The sequence below is a fragment of the Spinacia oleracea genome, chromosome 4, assembly GCF_020520425.1.
Source record: "Spinacia oleracea cultivar Varoflay chromosome 4, BTI_SOV_V1, whole genome shotgun sequence".
Lineage (NCBI taxonomy): Eukaryota > Viridiplantae > Streptophyta > Magnoliopsida > Caryophyllales > Amaranthaceae > Spinacia > Spinacia oleracea.
In genome coordinates this window covers 179,289,490-179,301,840 of record NC_079490.1, presented here as the reverse complement: position 1 = coordinate 179,301,840, position 12,351 = coordinate 179,289,490, and the positions used below count along the sequence as shown (strand labels likewise).

The 12,351-nt window shown below is 40.5% G+C and overlaps 1 long non-coding RNA gene across 1 annotated transcript; it reads left to right on the top strand.

Annotated features, from left to right (window-relative positions):
- The first annotated feature begins 6,845 nt into the window (after positions 1-6,845).
- LOC110787980 (uncharacterized) lies at positions 6,846-9,355 on the top strand. Its single transcript, XR_002533219.2, has 3 exons — positions 6,846-7,429; positions 7,544-7,623; positions 7,700-9,355. It is a non-coding gene; the product is annotated as an uncharacterized lncRNA (long non-coding RNA).
- The last annotated feature ends 2,996 nt before the right edge of the window (positions 9,356-12,351 follow it).

Here is a 12,351-nt window from a genome sequence, read left to right as displayed (position 1 = left end):
CCCCAAACTGGGAGGGGCCTTATCAGATATGGGAAGAAATCGTACCAGGAGCTTTTAGGCTGATGGATATGGGTGGAACAGCGCTAAAAAATTCATGGAACGCCAGCGTCCTTAGAAAGTTTTATGTGTAGTCACTAACCCAAAAAGGCCGATTGAGCCAGGCCTGTTATGGTCCATGAAATGAAAGAAAGTCGAGGAATTCAAAGCAGAAGAATTTAACCCTTAAAGTAGGTCAGAAAAGCATACTATCAGCTTGCTGACTCGGGGTAATGTATAATCAAAAATCGTGATTCAAACCCTTAAAGTAGGTCAGCAAGGCTACTATCAGCTTGCTGACTCGGGGTGATACGAATCTAACCCTTAAAGTAGGTCAGCAAGGCTACTATCATCTTGCTGACTCGGGGTAATGTATAATCAAAAATCGTGATTCAAACCCTTAAAGTAGGTCAGAAAGGCTACTATCAGCTTGCTGACTCGGGGTAATGTATAATCAAAAATCGTGATTCAAACCCTTAAAGTAGGTCAGCAAGGCTACTATCAGCTTGCTGACTCGGGGTGATACGAATCTAACCCTTAAAGTAGGTCAGCAAGGCTACTATCAGCTTGCTGACTCGGGGTAATGTATAATCAAAAATCGTGATTCAAACCCTTAAAGTAGGTCAGCAAGGCTACTATCAGCTTGCCGACTCGGGGTGATACGAATCTAACCCTTAAAGCAGGTCAGCAAGGCTACTATCAGCTTGCTGACTCGGGGTAATGTATAATCAAAAATCGTGATTCAAACCCTTAAAGTAGGTCAGCAAGGCTACTATCAGCTTGCTGACTCGGGGTGATACGAATCTAACCCTTAAAGTAGGTCAGCAAGGCTACTATCAGCTTGCTGACTCGGGGTAATGTATAATCAAAAATCGTGATTCAAACCCTTAAAGTAGGTCAGCAAGGCTACTATCAGCTTGCTGACTCGGGGTGATACGAATCTAACCCTTAAAATAGGTCAGCAAGGCTACTATCAGCTTGCTGACTCGGGGTAAAGTACCAGATTCAAACAGCACAATTGCATAAATGAGGGCAAACATAAAATAGAAAAATAAAACAAACAACACAAATATCATAAGTATAAGAGCAACACCATCTGATAAAACAAATTCGACAGCCAACACCAAGACTAAATTTCGTTAGCTGTTAACACGGCACAGGATAAGTTTAATAAAGTTTACAAAAACAAGGCTTCAAATGATGGGCAAAAGGTGCCACAAACAGCTGATAACAAATATGCGTTTACAAAAAAGAGACTAGTCACGATAAGCAAAAACGCCAGATGAACCGCAGGAGGATACCGGTGATGACTGCCCGCATCTTCAACCTTGTGGATGATCTGTCTGGTTAGTGCTGGAGGATAGGATGGCAGGGTCCAGATAATCTTCTTCTTTCAACTCAATGGGAGGAAGAGTCAAGGGATCAGCATTCTGAATGATCTCCTCCGGAATGATCTGTGACTCCCAACCGGTTGGTACCCTGTGCTTTTCCTCCACCAGAAAAGCATACTCAATATCCTCACAGTCCTCCTTGGTAAGGCCAATACCATGAACGCCACAACGATGGGCAGCAAACCAGCCACCGTTATGACTATCCGTGATACGCTTACTATAGGTCTGGGACCGAGAAAATCGCAAGGCACCATCCCGAGCACCGGTCTTGTAAGCAGCTTTGGCCTTCTCATCCGCCTCCAGCAACTTCTCAGACAGCTCTTTGTTCTTGGTCTCCTCTGCCTCCAGCTTGTTCGCAACATTCTCCAACTCTTTGTTGCGTTGCTTCACCCTTTTCAGCTCAGAAGTTTTTTGGTCCAGATCTTGCTTGGCGTCATTCACCTGCTTCTCCAGATCAGCCTGCCTTTTCTGAAGGTCTTCATTCTGCTCCTGGTAGCAGAGGTACAGCTTCACAAGCTCCACTGCAGAGTTGCAGGCCTACAAAAGACAATTCGTCAAAAACAACACCGATTGCATACCTTGAGCAAATATATATATATATATATATACAAAAAGCATACCATAAAGTAACACCGATTGCATACCTTGAGCAAATCATTCATATGTTGGGCAGCCGGCGCGTCAATCTCAGCAGCAGGATTGTCGCGAGGAGTAGCCAGATCCTTCAAAGCCCTCCAACTAGAGCTGTCAAAAATCGACCCGACCCGAAAACCGACCCGAACCCGACCCGAAAATACTGGGTCCTGAACAAGATTTTGTGACCCGTAACCCGATTTTATCCGAACCCGAACAACCCGAAAAGGAATGGGTCAAAACCCGACCGAACCCGTTTTAGACCCGACCGATTGAAAATCATTGTATTTATAGTAATAAATGAGATTATGAGAAAATTTAAGCATAAAAGACACGTTGTTTTTACTATTGTTCTGTGTAATATGATTTTAATTTGAATTATACGCCATTTTATGATTGAATTTGACAAAATATAAACTTTCGTAGGAAAATTTGTTAACTTGTGCCAATATTTTGTATATTTTTCACCTAAATTAATGAAAATATAATGCGCGTTTTAAAATCTCTCAACCCGTTGGGTCGACCCGAACCCGAAAGTTCTGGGTCTTGAACAAGCATTTGTAAACCCGAACCCGAAAGTGACCGACCCGATTCAACCCGAACCCGAAAGTAAATTTTTACAACCCGACCCGACCGACCCGTTTGACAGGTCCACCTCCAACCCATGCAACCACCTCCTTTGCAGTCATCGGTGAGTATCGACTCACCACGAAGAAGATCGATTTTAGGGTTCCAGGGTTCATCAGGCTCACCAGGAGGAACCTCAAAGTACTTCATCTTCCTAGGGGATAGGCAAATCGGAGTCTTCTCAATCCACTCCCCAGGACGGACAAAGACACCCATGTTCAGACCAGAGCTGGTACCATCACTCTGGCTAGGGCGAACATACCCAGAAGAAGTATGAAGAGTAGGAGGCATGAGAGGAGGAGTCTTCTGGCCCATACCAGCAACATCAGTATCATTTACCTCTTGCTCTTGATTCTGGCGGGTTGGAGTCATGAGATCCACAACCATCAAGTCTGGTTGGGCTATCGGCTCAACATTCGCAACAGCATCACCCCCTTGGCCTGCGATGTTCGCATCTGCAGCTGATTCAAAATCCTTCTCAGGAGACTTCTGCTGAGACTTGTCAGGGGCAGGCTGCGTAGTACCGTCCACTCGAGACCGATTCACCCGAGTGAAGGGTTGGTTACGATCACGAGGACGCCTGCCAGTAAGGGCAGCACCACGACCGCAATCCAAACTTTTAAAACCACCGGCCATATCGGGAGCAGTATGAGTGGTTTTGAAGACAGGTTTTGGAGCAGGATTATCGGGAGCAGTATGAGTGGTCTTGAAAACAACTCCAGTGGGGGCACGAATGGAAAGGGGTTTGGGAGCTGGTATGGAACTTAATCTTTTTGTCTTCTTGGCAGGAGACTCACTCACAACCTCCTCCCGAATCGAGCCACGCTTTTTGTTGGCTTGGGTTGCGTAGGTCGACAGAGTAGAAAACACACCTTTCGGATTGGGAGGGTTGTTGGTAGTAGGACGACCGTCTTTACCCAAACCAAGAATAGCAAAGTTAAGAGTATGCAGACCTGGTAAGAAAAAACAAGTAAAGATTTAAACACAGACAACAACAATACGTACAAAACAAGAAAAGCATACTTAAACAATATGAGAGGGGGATATAGCTATCAGCCCCACGACCATACCAAGAGTATGGGTGTGGCACAAGCCAACTGCAGACAGCGGCCCATTCCCCAAAATATACTTAGCAGGAGGAAACCAGTACTTAGGAACGGTCACAGACTTCTGCAAACCGGTGTCAACATGCAAACAGGACACAAACTGATGGGCCCTTTTCTCCCTGAAACCCAACTCCCGAATGGGGTAATGGTTCATATGAGGACGGGGGAGGTGAAAGCGAGTCCGAATGGGGAAGTCAGAGGGCACTCTCAACCAGTAGAACTTTTTTTCCCAGTCTTTACAGCTAGACAGCTTGGGGTTGACGGTCATTTTGCTTTCCTTGGTGTAAAAAGACCACCATCCAGACTTCTTTATATTTTTTCAACCAAATCAACCGCCTAAACAGGTTAATGGTTTGGGGCCATTGTTTAAAAGACAGCAGCCAGGTAAAAGCCACCACATTCCTCACTACCTGAGGCGTTACCTGCGCCAAGCATACGTTCCAAGCCCGGAATACCTTCTCTATAAAAGGATGAAGGGGAAATCGGAGGCCGAAATCAAGATGATGGGCATACACGCCGATATGATCAGGGGGGCAATCCAAAATCACACTCCCCTCAGCAGGAATCACGAGACGGTACCCTTTGGGCAGTTTCAAGTACTCTTTGGCCCAGCGCGGATGGTCGTCTTTGATAGCCTTATCACGGAAAGATTTGATTATTTTAGCTTTGAAAACGGCACTACCAGCAGGAGGAGGACTCTCAACCCTGTATCTCATCTCCTCCGTATCGGAATTTGGTTCCACATCCAGATCTCCTTCCCTCAAAACCTGCTCACACAGAGAGGTCACGTCTTCACCATCATCCCACAACTGGCCAATATCATCATCAGACTCCAAAATTGAATCCCCTATATCCTCATCCTCTCCCCCACCACTACCGGCGGAGTTGTCGGACCCCGCAACATCGTTGGCACGACTGCTAACCTCCCCTTCATCCATCTGACGGCTCCCACCAGCCACGTCCTCTAGATGGGCACCCCTAACGGCATCCTGGGTAAAAGACACAACAACATTGCCAAAATTAGTGCCATAGTCACCATATCCTTTACTGGCAGGGTCCATAAATTGCGTCCATGATCGAAGTTCGTACTCAAGGGCAATAGAGGGAGCATCCACTGCCGGGATTGTTTCGCAGTTATCTACTAAATTCAAATCATGACGAATATCGGCTCGTACCTGTTTGCGCATATGAGCCTGTAATTCCTTTGCAGCATCCTCGTAAGACGGTTCAAAATAATCAGAGGTAGACGGTTTATCATCATCCTCAAAATTGACATCCTCAGAAGTGGACGCAGGGTCAGCATCGTCATACCCAGCCCCACTCAACACATTATCACTATCTCGCTCACTCGACATTATACCCAAATATAAACCTACACGAAGGGGGAAACAAAAACAAAAAAGACTATACCTTCTCGCACAACGGAAAATTAGCAGCCCAGAATCGAGATACAGCACTTCCGCAAGCACCACAGTCAGCAACAGAAACAGCAGCGAAAAAATAACTCACAGGAACAAAGGAGAAGATTTGAGAAGGAGAGAGAAAAGTTTGAAGAAAAGAGCGAAAGTGTTTTGACGTTTTAAGAAAAGAAAATTAAATAGTCAAAAATCGAGAAAAACGGGCGATTTGACAGTTAAAGGAAGTTGAAAGGACAGAGCAAATCTCAGCCATTGAAATAAAATGATAAAGCGACACGCGTCGCATAACACGCAGATGCATCACACGTGGAATAAATTTAAGCGGTACAAATTCAAAATACTTCCTAAAAATCCAAAATCTCAAGGGGGCTAGTCAGCATCCAAAATCTCAAGGGGGCTAGTCAGCATCCAAAATCTCAAGGGGGCTAGTCAGCGTCCAAAATCCCCAAAGGAGCATATCAGTAAAGGGGAGCAGGGCGCCCTATCTGCTTAGTTTCAGCGAAATTACAGGTGGTATTCATTATGAGGAGGCTAGTCAGCACTTAACACATAAACAAAACGCACCAGCACATTTCGCGGAAAGCGCGCAGTCATGGGGGCTAGTTGTAGGAAGAGCACTATTTTCAGAGCAAGCACATCGATCAAGACAGATATGCTCACTCTGAGGGGGCTAGTTGTACGGGTATGCTACCAGCTGGCTGGTAGCATCGCCAAAGCCGTTAAGGATAAAAGCAGATGAGCCTTACCGGCAATTATTATTCCCTACCAGCATCTCTTAAAAGCCGGTAGGGAGGTGGCACGTGACCAAACCAAGAGGTCAACGGGTCGCTATCAATCGGGTAGGACCCATTTGACCGTACGCCCAACCCGCGCCTATATATATGGGCTTCATTTATGACCAAAAGGTACGCAAACACAATCATTTCCACTTAAACCAAAATACTTATTACTCATCATACCTGACTTTAGCATCGGAGGGGGGATCCTCGAATCACCCTCGAGGCTAGTTCACCTTTGTTATCTGCGCAGGATATCATCAGGGTAACAACAACACTCGACCAGCAAGACATCTCCAACCGTTCCCAAATCTTACAGGAACAGTTACATATTTAAAAAATAATAATACCATAAAAATAATTACAAGAAATAACCAAAAATGCTTGCTCTTGAAATCATGTAAGCTTGCCTATCAATATCCCGTGAACATAAAGTGTAAATTTGATGCCAACTTACGGCTTCCATCTTCTAGCCAACACTGGTTCAGTAGGTATCCGTTATACACTGTCTGCCTTCAAGCACGCACAACCTATTACAATAAAGTAAATAGACGGATTCCATAGGCTTATGGTTAGGTATAAAATAGACGGAATCCTAACACTTATAAAGCCTTGAACTCTACTTACTATTCATGTAATATGATTTTACGAACATACTTCTCATTTCCTTCATTGTTTTATTTTTTGTCTTTTCCTTAACAATAGTGGGATTACGATTTTACCCTCCCTTTTCATCACAATCTTATGGTGCCACGTTTCTCATCTTGCTTCACGTGCCTCCTTTGTCTCTTTCTCCTTTTCTTTCTTCCTTTCTTACTTCTCTTTCTTCTAGTGTTTTTGCTGGGAACCATTTTTTTGTTGGCAATTAAACATGAGATTTATTACCAAAAGATAAGAACCGACTGTATTTCGAAAACGCCAAAACACAAAACAACTTCAAGTTAATACCTCCCCGCCTTCTAAGAAGGGTTGAAGGCAAACTATCATAATAACTTTAGAAGAAACAAACTACCTCTCTACAGTCTACACCTTTCCTACAAAAATTCTCTCACTTTATCATTGCACCTACAAGCTACTTTAAAGATAATGTTATTTACTACAGATTCAATTCCTTCACAAACTCCATTAAAAAGTTTCTTATTACGTTGCAACCAAATGGCATAGACAACCTCAACAAAAACACATTCCATGTAGCTTATGTCTTCTCTGTTTCCTTCGGCAAGTTCTAGCAGCATGAAGAATCTCAGTCTCAAAAGGAAAACAACCTCTCTGTTGAGTCATTGCAAAACTGTTGTTCAGATTCCAACAGAATAAGGGAAGCTAAAAACGAGATGTTCTATGCTTTCATTTGCTACTCCGCATAACACACACAACCCATTAGTCGGAAAGTTCAGCCTCTGCATTCTATCTTTTGTAAAGAGCCTATGCGCTGGGAACCATTTGTACTTACCTTTTCTTTTCTTCTATCTCCTCTCGTTTTTCCTCTTTGCCTCTTCGCTATTGTCCTTCCTCCTTTTATCTGATTTTTCGCTTTCTCCGTTCTCTTCCTACATCAGATCCATTTTCTCTCCCCTCCAAGCAACTTCTCATCTGCGCATCCGACAATTATCGTAGCAACTAATGTCCTCCTACTCAGGTTTGTTTTATTTCTCTCTCCATTTTCTTGCTTCTGGTTTCTTATATTTCATGTTAATCTTTAATTAGTATTCCAGATCCTTTGATTTCTTGCCAAATTTGCATTTCTTGGATTCAATACTGCGATATAGTGTGATATCCAGCAGGTATTCTCTATCAATTTCAGAAAACTTGTCGTTGTAAATTAATTATTTTTTTCCTTTTGCATTTAGCGTAGACGTGGTCACTCTTAAAGCCCATAACTTCGATAAAGGTGAGTACCTCTCTTTTTCACTCTTTTATTTTCATACTCTTTGAATTCCCGGTTCTTGTGTTATTGCAATTTTTTATGGTGAATTCATGCTTTTTTGTGTTGATTTTGGATAATGAATTCTTGTAGATTTTTATATCATTGTGTTTTGTCGATCCATTTTAATATATTTTCCGTCAATTTTGTGTGTGCGGGAGTTGCTAAGATAATATAAATGAATTAAAGGGTTTTCCTGTTTTGTGTATATTAAATTTTTTTCAGGTATTTTGTTTATGCTTTGATTTTTTCGGAACTTTGGATCTTTTCAACTGGTGATACCAAAATATTGTGGTGTTTTTGCATAGCTTTTATATAACTTTTAAGGTTTTTCCCATAAGCAAGATGCATACCAGCAAGGCTTGAAAATATCTCATATTTCTCATTTGTACGTTTAAGAGTCAAACTTGAATGAATAGAGAACTAAAATGCAGTATGTTCCTTAGTTTCTCAAGTATGATTGTTTTCTCTACAAGAAAGTCGAATACGAGAAGTTAGTGATCTTACACATAAAAGTTATCTTTCTTACTTGTCTTATCTTTTCCCATTGTTTATCTATATTCTATAGTAAAGTACTACATAGTAATTAAAATTTAATTCCCACTAATATATTTACCATCTTCTAATGCTGTTACTTTTATTCGGTTTGGAAATTATTTTTACCTTTACTTTCCCATTGGTTAATTTTGGTGTTTGTTGTTGCGATTGATGCTGTTACCCCAATGTGTTCGCCCAAACCGAACTCGGGTTCGCACGAACCTCCATTAGAGTTCGGTCGAACATTTGAGCGCGTTTGGTTGTACGGAATTAATGAAGCTCGACGGCTGCGATTAACTCTGAAAATCGAGCAGCGAATTTAGTCCTTCGGATTGATTGACGGTCGATGATGATGATCGATGCTGATGGACGGTTGATGATGATGAGCGACGACTGATTGGATGATGGTGGTGGATGAATGATGGTCGTTGATGTGTGATGGACGGCGGGATGATGGTTGATGGTGAATCGCAAGAGGCGGAAGAGCAAAAACGAAGAAGGGGATGCTGATGTTCTTTTTAATCTTTCGAACTTTGTTTTCTTTTCCTTTTTGAGGGGATCGTGGGTTTTAACCCTTTGTCATTCTTTTACTTCCTTTTTTTATTATTTCTTTTTTTCTCTCTTTTTCTTTTTCCTCCTTTTTTCCTTTTTTTTTCTCTTACTCTATTTTCATTTTTCACTTTATTTTATTTTTCTAAATTAGCTTACTATAAATACCTTATTTTGAGATTTTAGAAGGGGACTCAAAACCATGTAAATACTTAGAATATTTCTTAGGGTTTAGGGTTTTAACTTAGGTTTTTAGAGAGAGAGAGAAAAGTGAGAAATCATCAAATAAATTGGGGGTTTTGATGATCAAGTGTAGCAATTTGGTTGAAGATTTCTACCATTAATCAATGAGAAATTTCTATCTCTCTCTTTATTTATTTCTCCATTTATTGCTTTATTTATTTATTTATTGTTTTAATTAGTTTAATTGTTTTTGTTTATTTTAACGATTCGTGTTTAGATTAGTTGTTATTATTGTTTAGAATCATGTTTTTAGTTATTAATTTCTATAAATTTTGTGTTTTTATGATTATGGAGTAGTTTATTGATTAGGGTTTGGAGAAAACTCAACATTGATTGGTTTGGTTGTTTGTGATTGGAAATTAGGGATTTTCATGATTAAATTATTATATGTTTAGGCATTTCCAATACATGTTGCATTTAACTTGATCAATTAAGTGTTTCATGATTGCTTGGAGTAGTCTAGTTGGGTTGGAAAGGGATTAAATACCTAAACTTGACTATTTGGTTGAATTGGGACTTTTATTTACCTCGGGTATAATAGGGTAGAACGGGAGTTCATCCTTGATACTTAGGGAAATTGCTCGCATGTCGGGAGATAGTTGGAGCTATTTGTGAATTCAACGCTTATTCATGTAGTGCTTGTGAATCTTCCCCATTTTCAATTGTCTTATGTCCATTCCATGATTTGTTGTTGTTTGACCCATTCCCTAATCTCGTTTACTTTTGATTTCTTAGTTTAGTTTAATTAGTTTTAGTCTATTAGGATTCTCCAAAACCCCGTTCCGACCTAGCTTGTTGTTCGATTAACATAAATTAGCGCACCTTAGTCCTTGTGGATTCCCACCCTTGCTTACCGCTTTACTTGTGTTTAGTGGTTAGTTTAGGTAATTTGTTTGATTAGGAGAGACTAGTAACGACCTAGTTTTCCCCTCGATCAGTGGGGTGAGTATTGTCAGAGTGGCAGCATGTGCTACTGTCGTCTTACTTTCTCTAGGTCGAGTTTATGATTTAATATTATGATGAATACAATAGGTCAAATCGTACAACACTGAGAGAGAAAATCGAAGTTTAAAACCCTTGTCTTTTGTGGAGGTATTGAATATTAATTCACCGAGTTCAACTACGACCAGTGATTAAATAAAGGGTGATGATAAAGGTCACAAGTTGCGACAACATTTAGTTGTCGCAATCTTACGTGTTGGAGTTTAATTGGTACATATATGCGCCACGTAGGCTATGAGTCATCATAATATTTTTACTACCAATGCAATATTTTTACTATGAAAATATGTAAATAAGGTATTCGATATAAATAAGGAAACAAATTAGAATATTAAAATTTTCCTACATTTTTTTGAACATGTATAATAGGATATACAAGTTAAATATTTTAGTTTTCAATTTAAATCATTACACATAAGCATGTCATGTCATCATTGTGACACGGCTTAAAGATCGCATGTTGCGACCTTTATCATTTTCGTTAAATAAATTCAATATGTGAAAGAACAGTAGTATTGCAGCAGATGCGGAAGTCGCCATCTCAAGAACGTCATATAAGTGAAAGCAGTTGTATGGAAACTGAAGCACCGTCATGTAGAGGGAAGGAAGATGCAAGTAGGCTTTTGAAGGGTCCTTCGTGTTGGTATGTTGTCTATGGTTAATTTCAATGAGAGTGTTTAACTTATGTGCCCATTTACATGTGTCACATTAACGACTTGTGTTTTTTACTTTTACTCGAACAAATGCTCTTAAAAAGGACTTACCTGAAATGGCAGGCAAGAAATGGGCAATTCTACTGCAATATTTTGCAGAACCTCACCTGGTGTGTAATGCTTCATTTAAAGTCTATCTTTTTCATCAAACTTTATATGATTTAAAACCATCACATTATAGAATAAAACTCTCTAATAAGTTTCGTTGTAGAAACTGATATAATTAATAGGAAGCCGAAAGGACTTTTGGAAATGTAAATTGAGGCCTGGAATGAGAGAGAGTTTTTACTTATTTTACCGAACCAGCTTGGCCAGGACCATACCGTTTGCTTACATAAGATTTTGAAAGTTATATAAGATAAATCAATAGATTGGACCTTTATGCACAGATTGGACCAACCGTGAGCCTCTATCAATAAAGGGCCAAGCGGAAATGAGTAGTTACACACAACATGTGGCACGTGATTGCCTTTAATGCTTGTCTTTGTCTCTTGATTATAATTTATCTGTTTTTATAATTCCTCAGCATTCCTTCGTTGCTTTCACCAATTCGAGACTGCTTGCTGGAATGCATTTCTGTAATTCTTTCGAGATCTCATTATGCTCAGGTGAGCAGTTGCTTCTATAGGTCGAGGAAATACGGTAAGTACGCCTTTGCTGGCATCAGATGTCTCTAGCCCTGTTCTTATACAACTTGCTTTGCAGACTCTTGCACATTTTAACTTCAAGATTTGTACCTTGTCATGTCCTGGCTAAAGATGCACTATTTTTGTTTGGCCATGTGTTGGTGTTTGATTTCTTGTATATATTCAGGGCAATGATTTTCTAGAGTTTGGTAGAGAATCAGTTACCTAAGATCTTACTTGGGAGATGAGGATGCAGTCACAAGGAAAGATGATGCATTATGTCGTTGTAAATTAGTAGCAAATTCAATTTCTAGAACATCTTCTCAGTCCAACCGAATTGGAGGATGGAGAAGACATCTCATTGAGGAGGTATTTACTACAATTGTCTTTTCCTTATTATTAACAATGGTTTATCGCATCCCTAAGCTAGAGACTAGTACTTAAATACGCTTGGTAGCCAGTAATACACTAATAAATGGCGACAAGGGAATGAATTTGAGTGTAATTTGGAAAGGAAGGCAATATCATAATGTTTTTGGTAATGCGATCTCATCCCTAAACTTATATTTTTCTTCATAAATTTCCATATCCACCCAATACCACCCCTCAAGTGGTAATGGTTGGTAATGAGATTTATGAAGAAAACGATATACCAAGGTGAATTGGTTGTACCACGGGCCTTGGTAGAAGAGCATGAGGAGAAAAGGAAAGTATTCCCTCTGTCCCAGATTAGTTGTTACACCTTCCTTTTTCGTCCGTCCCAGATTAGTTGT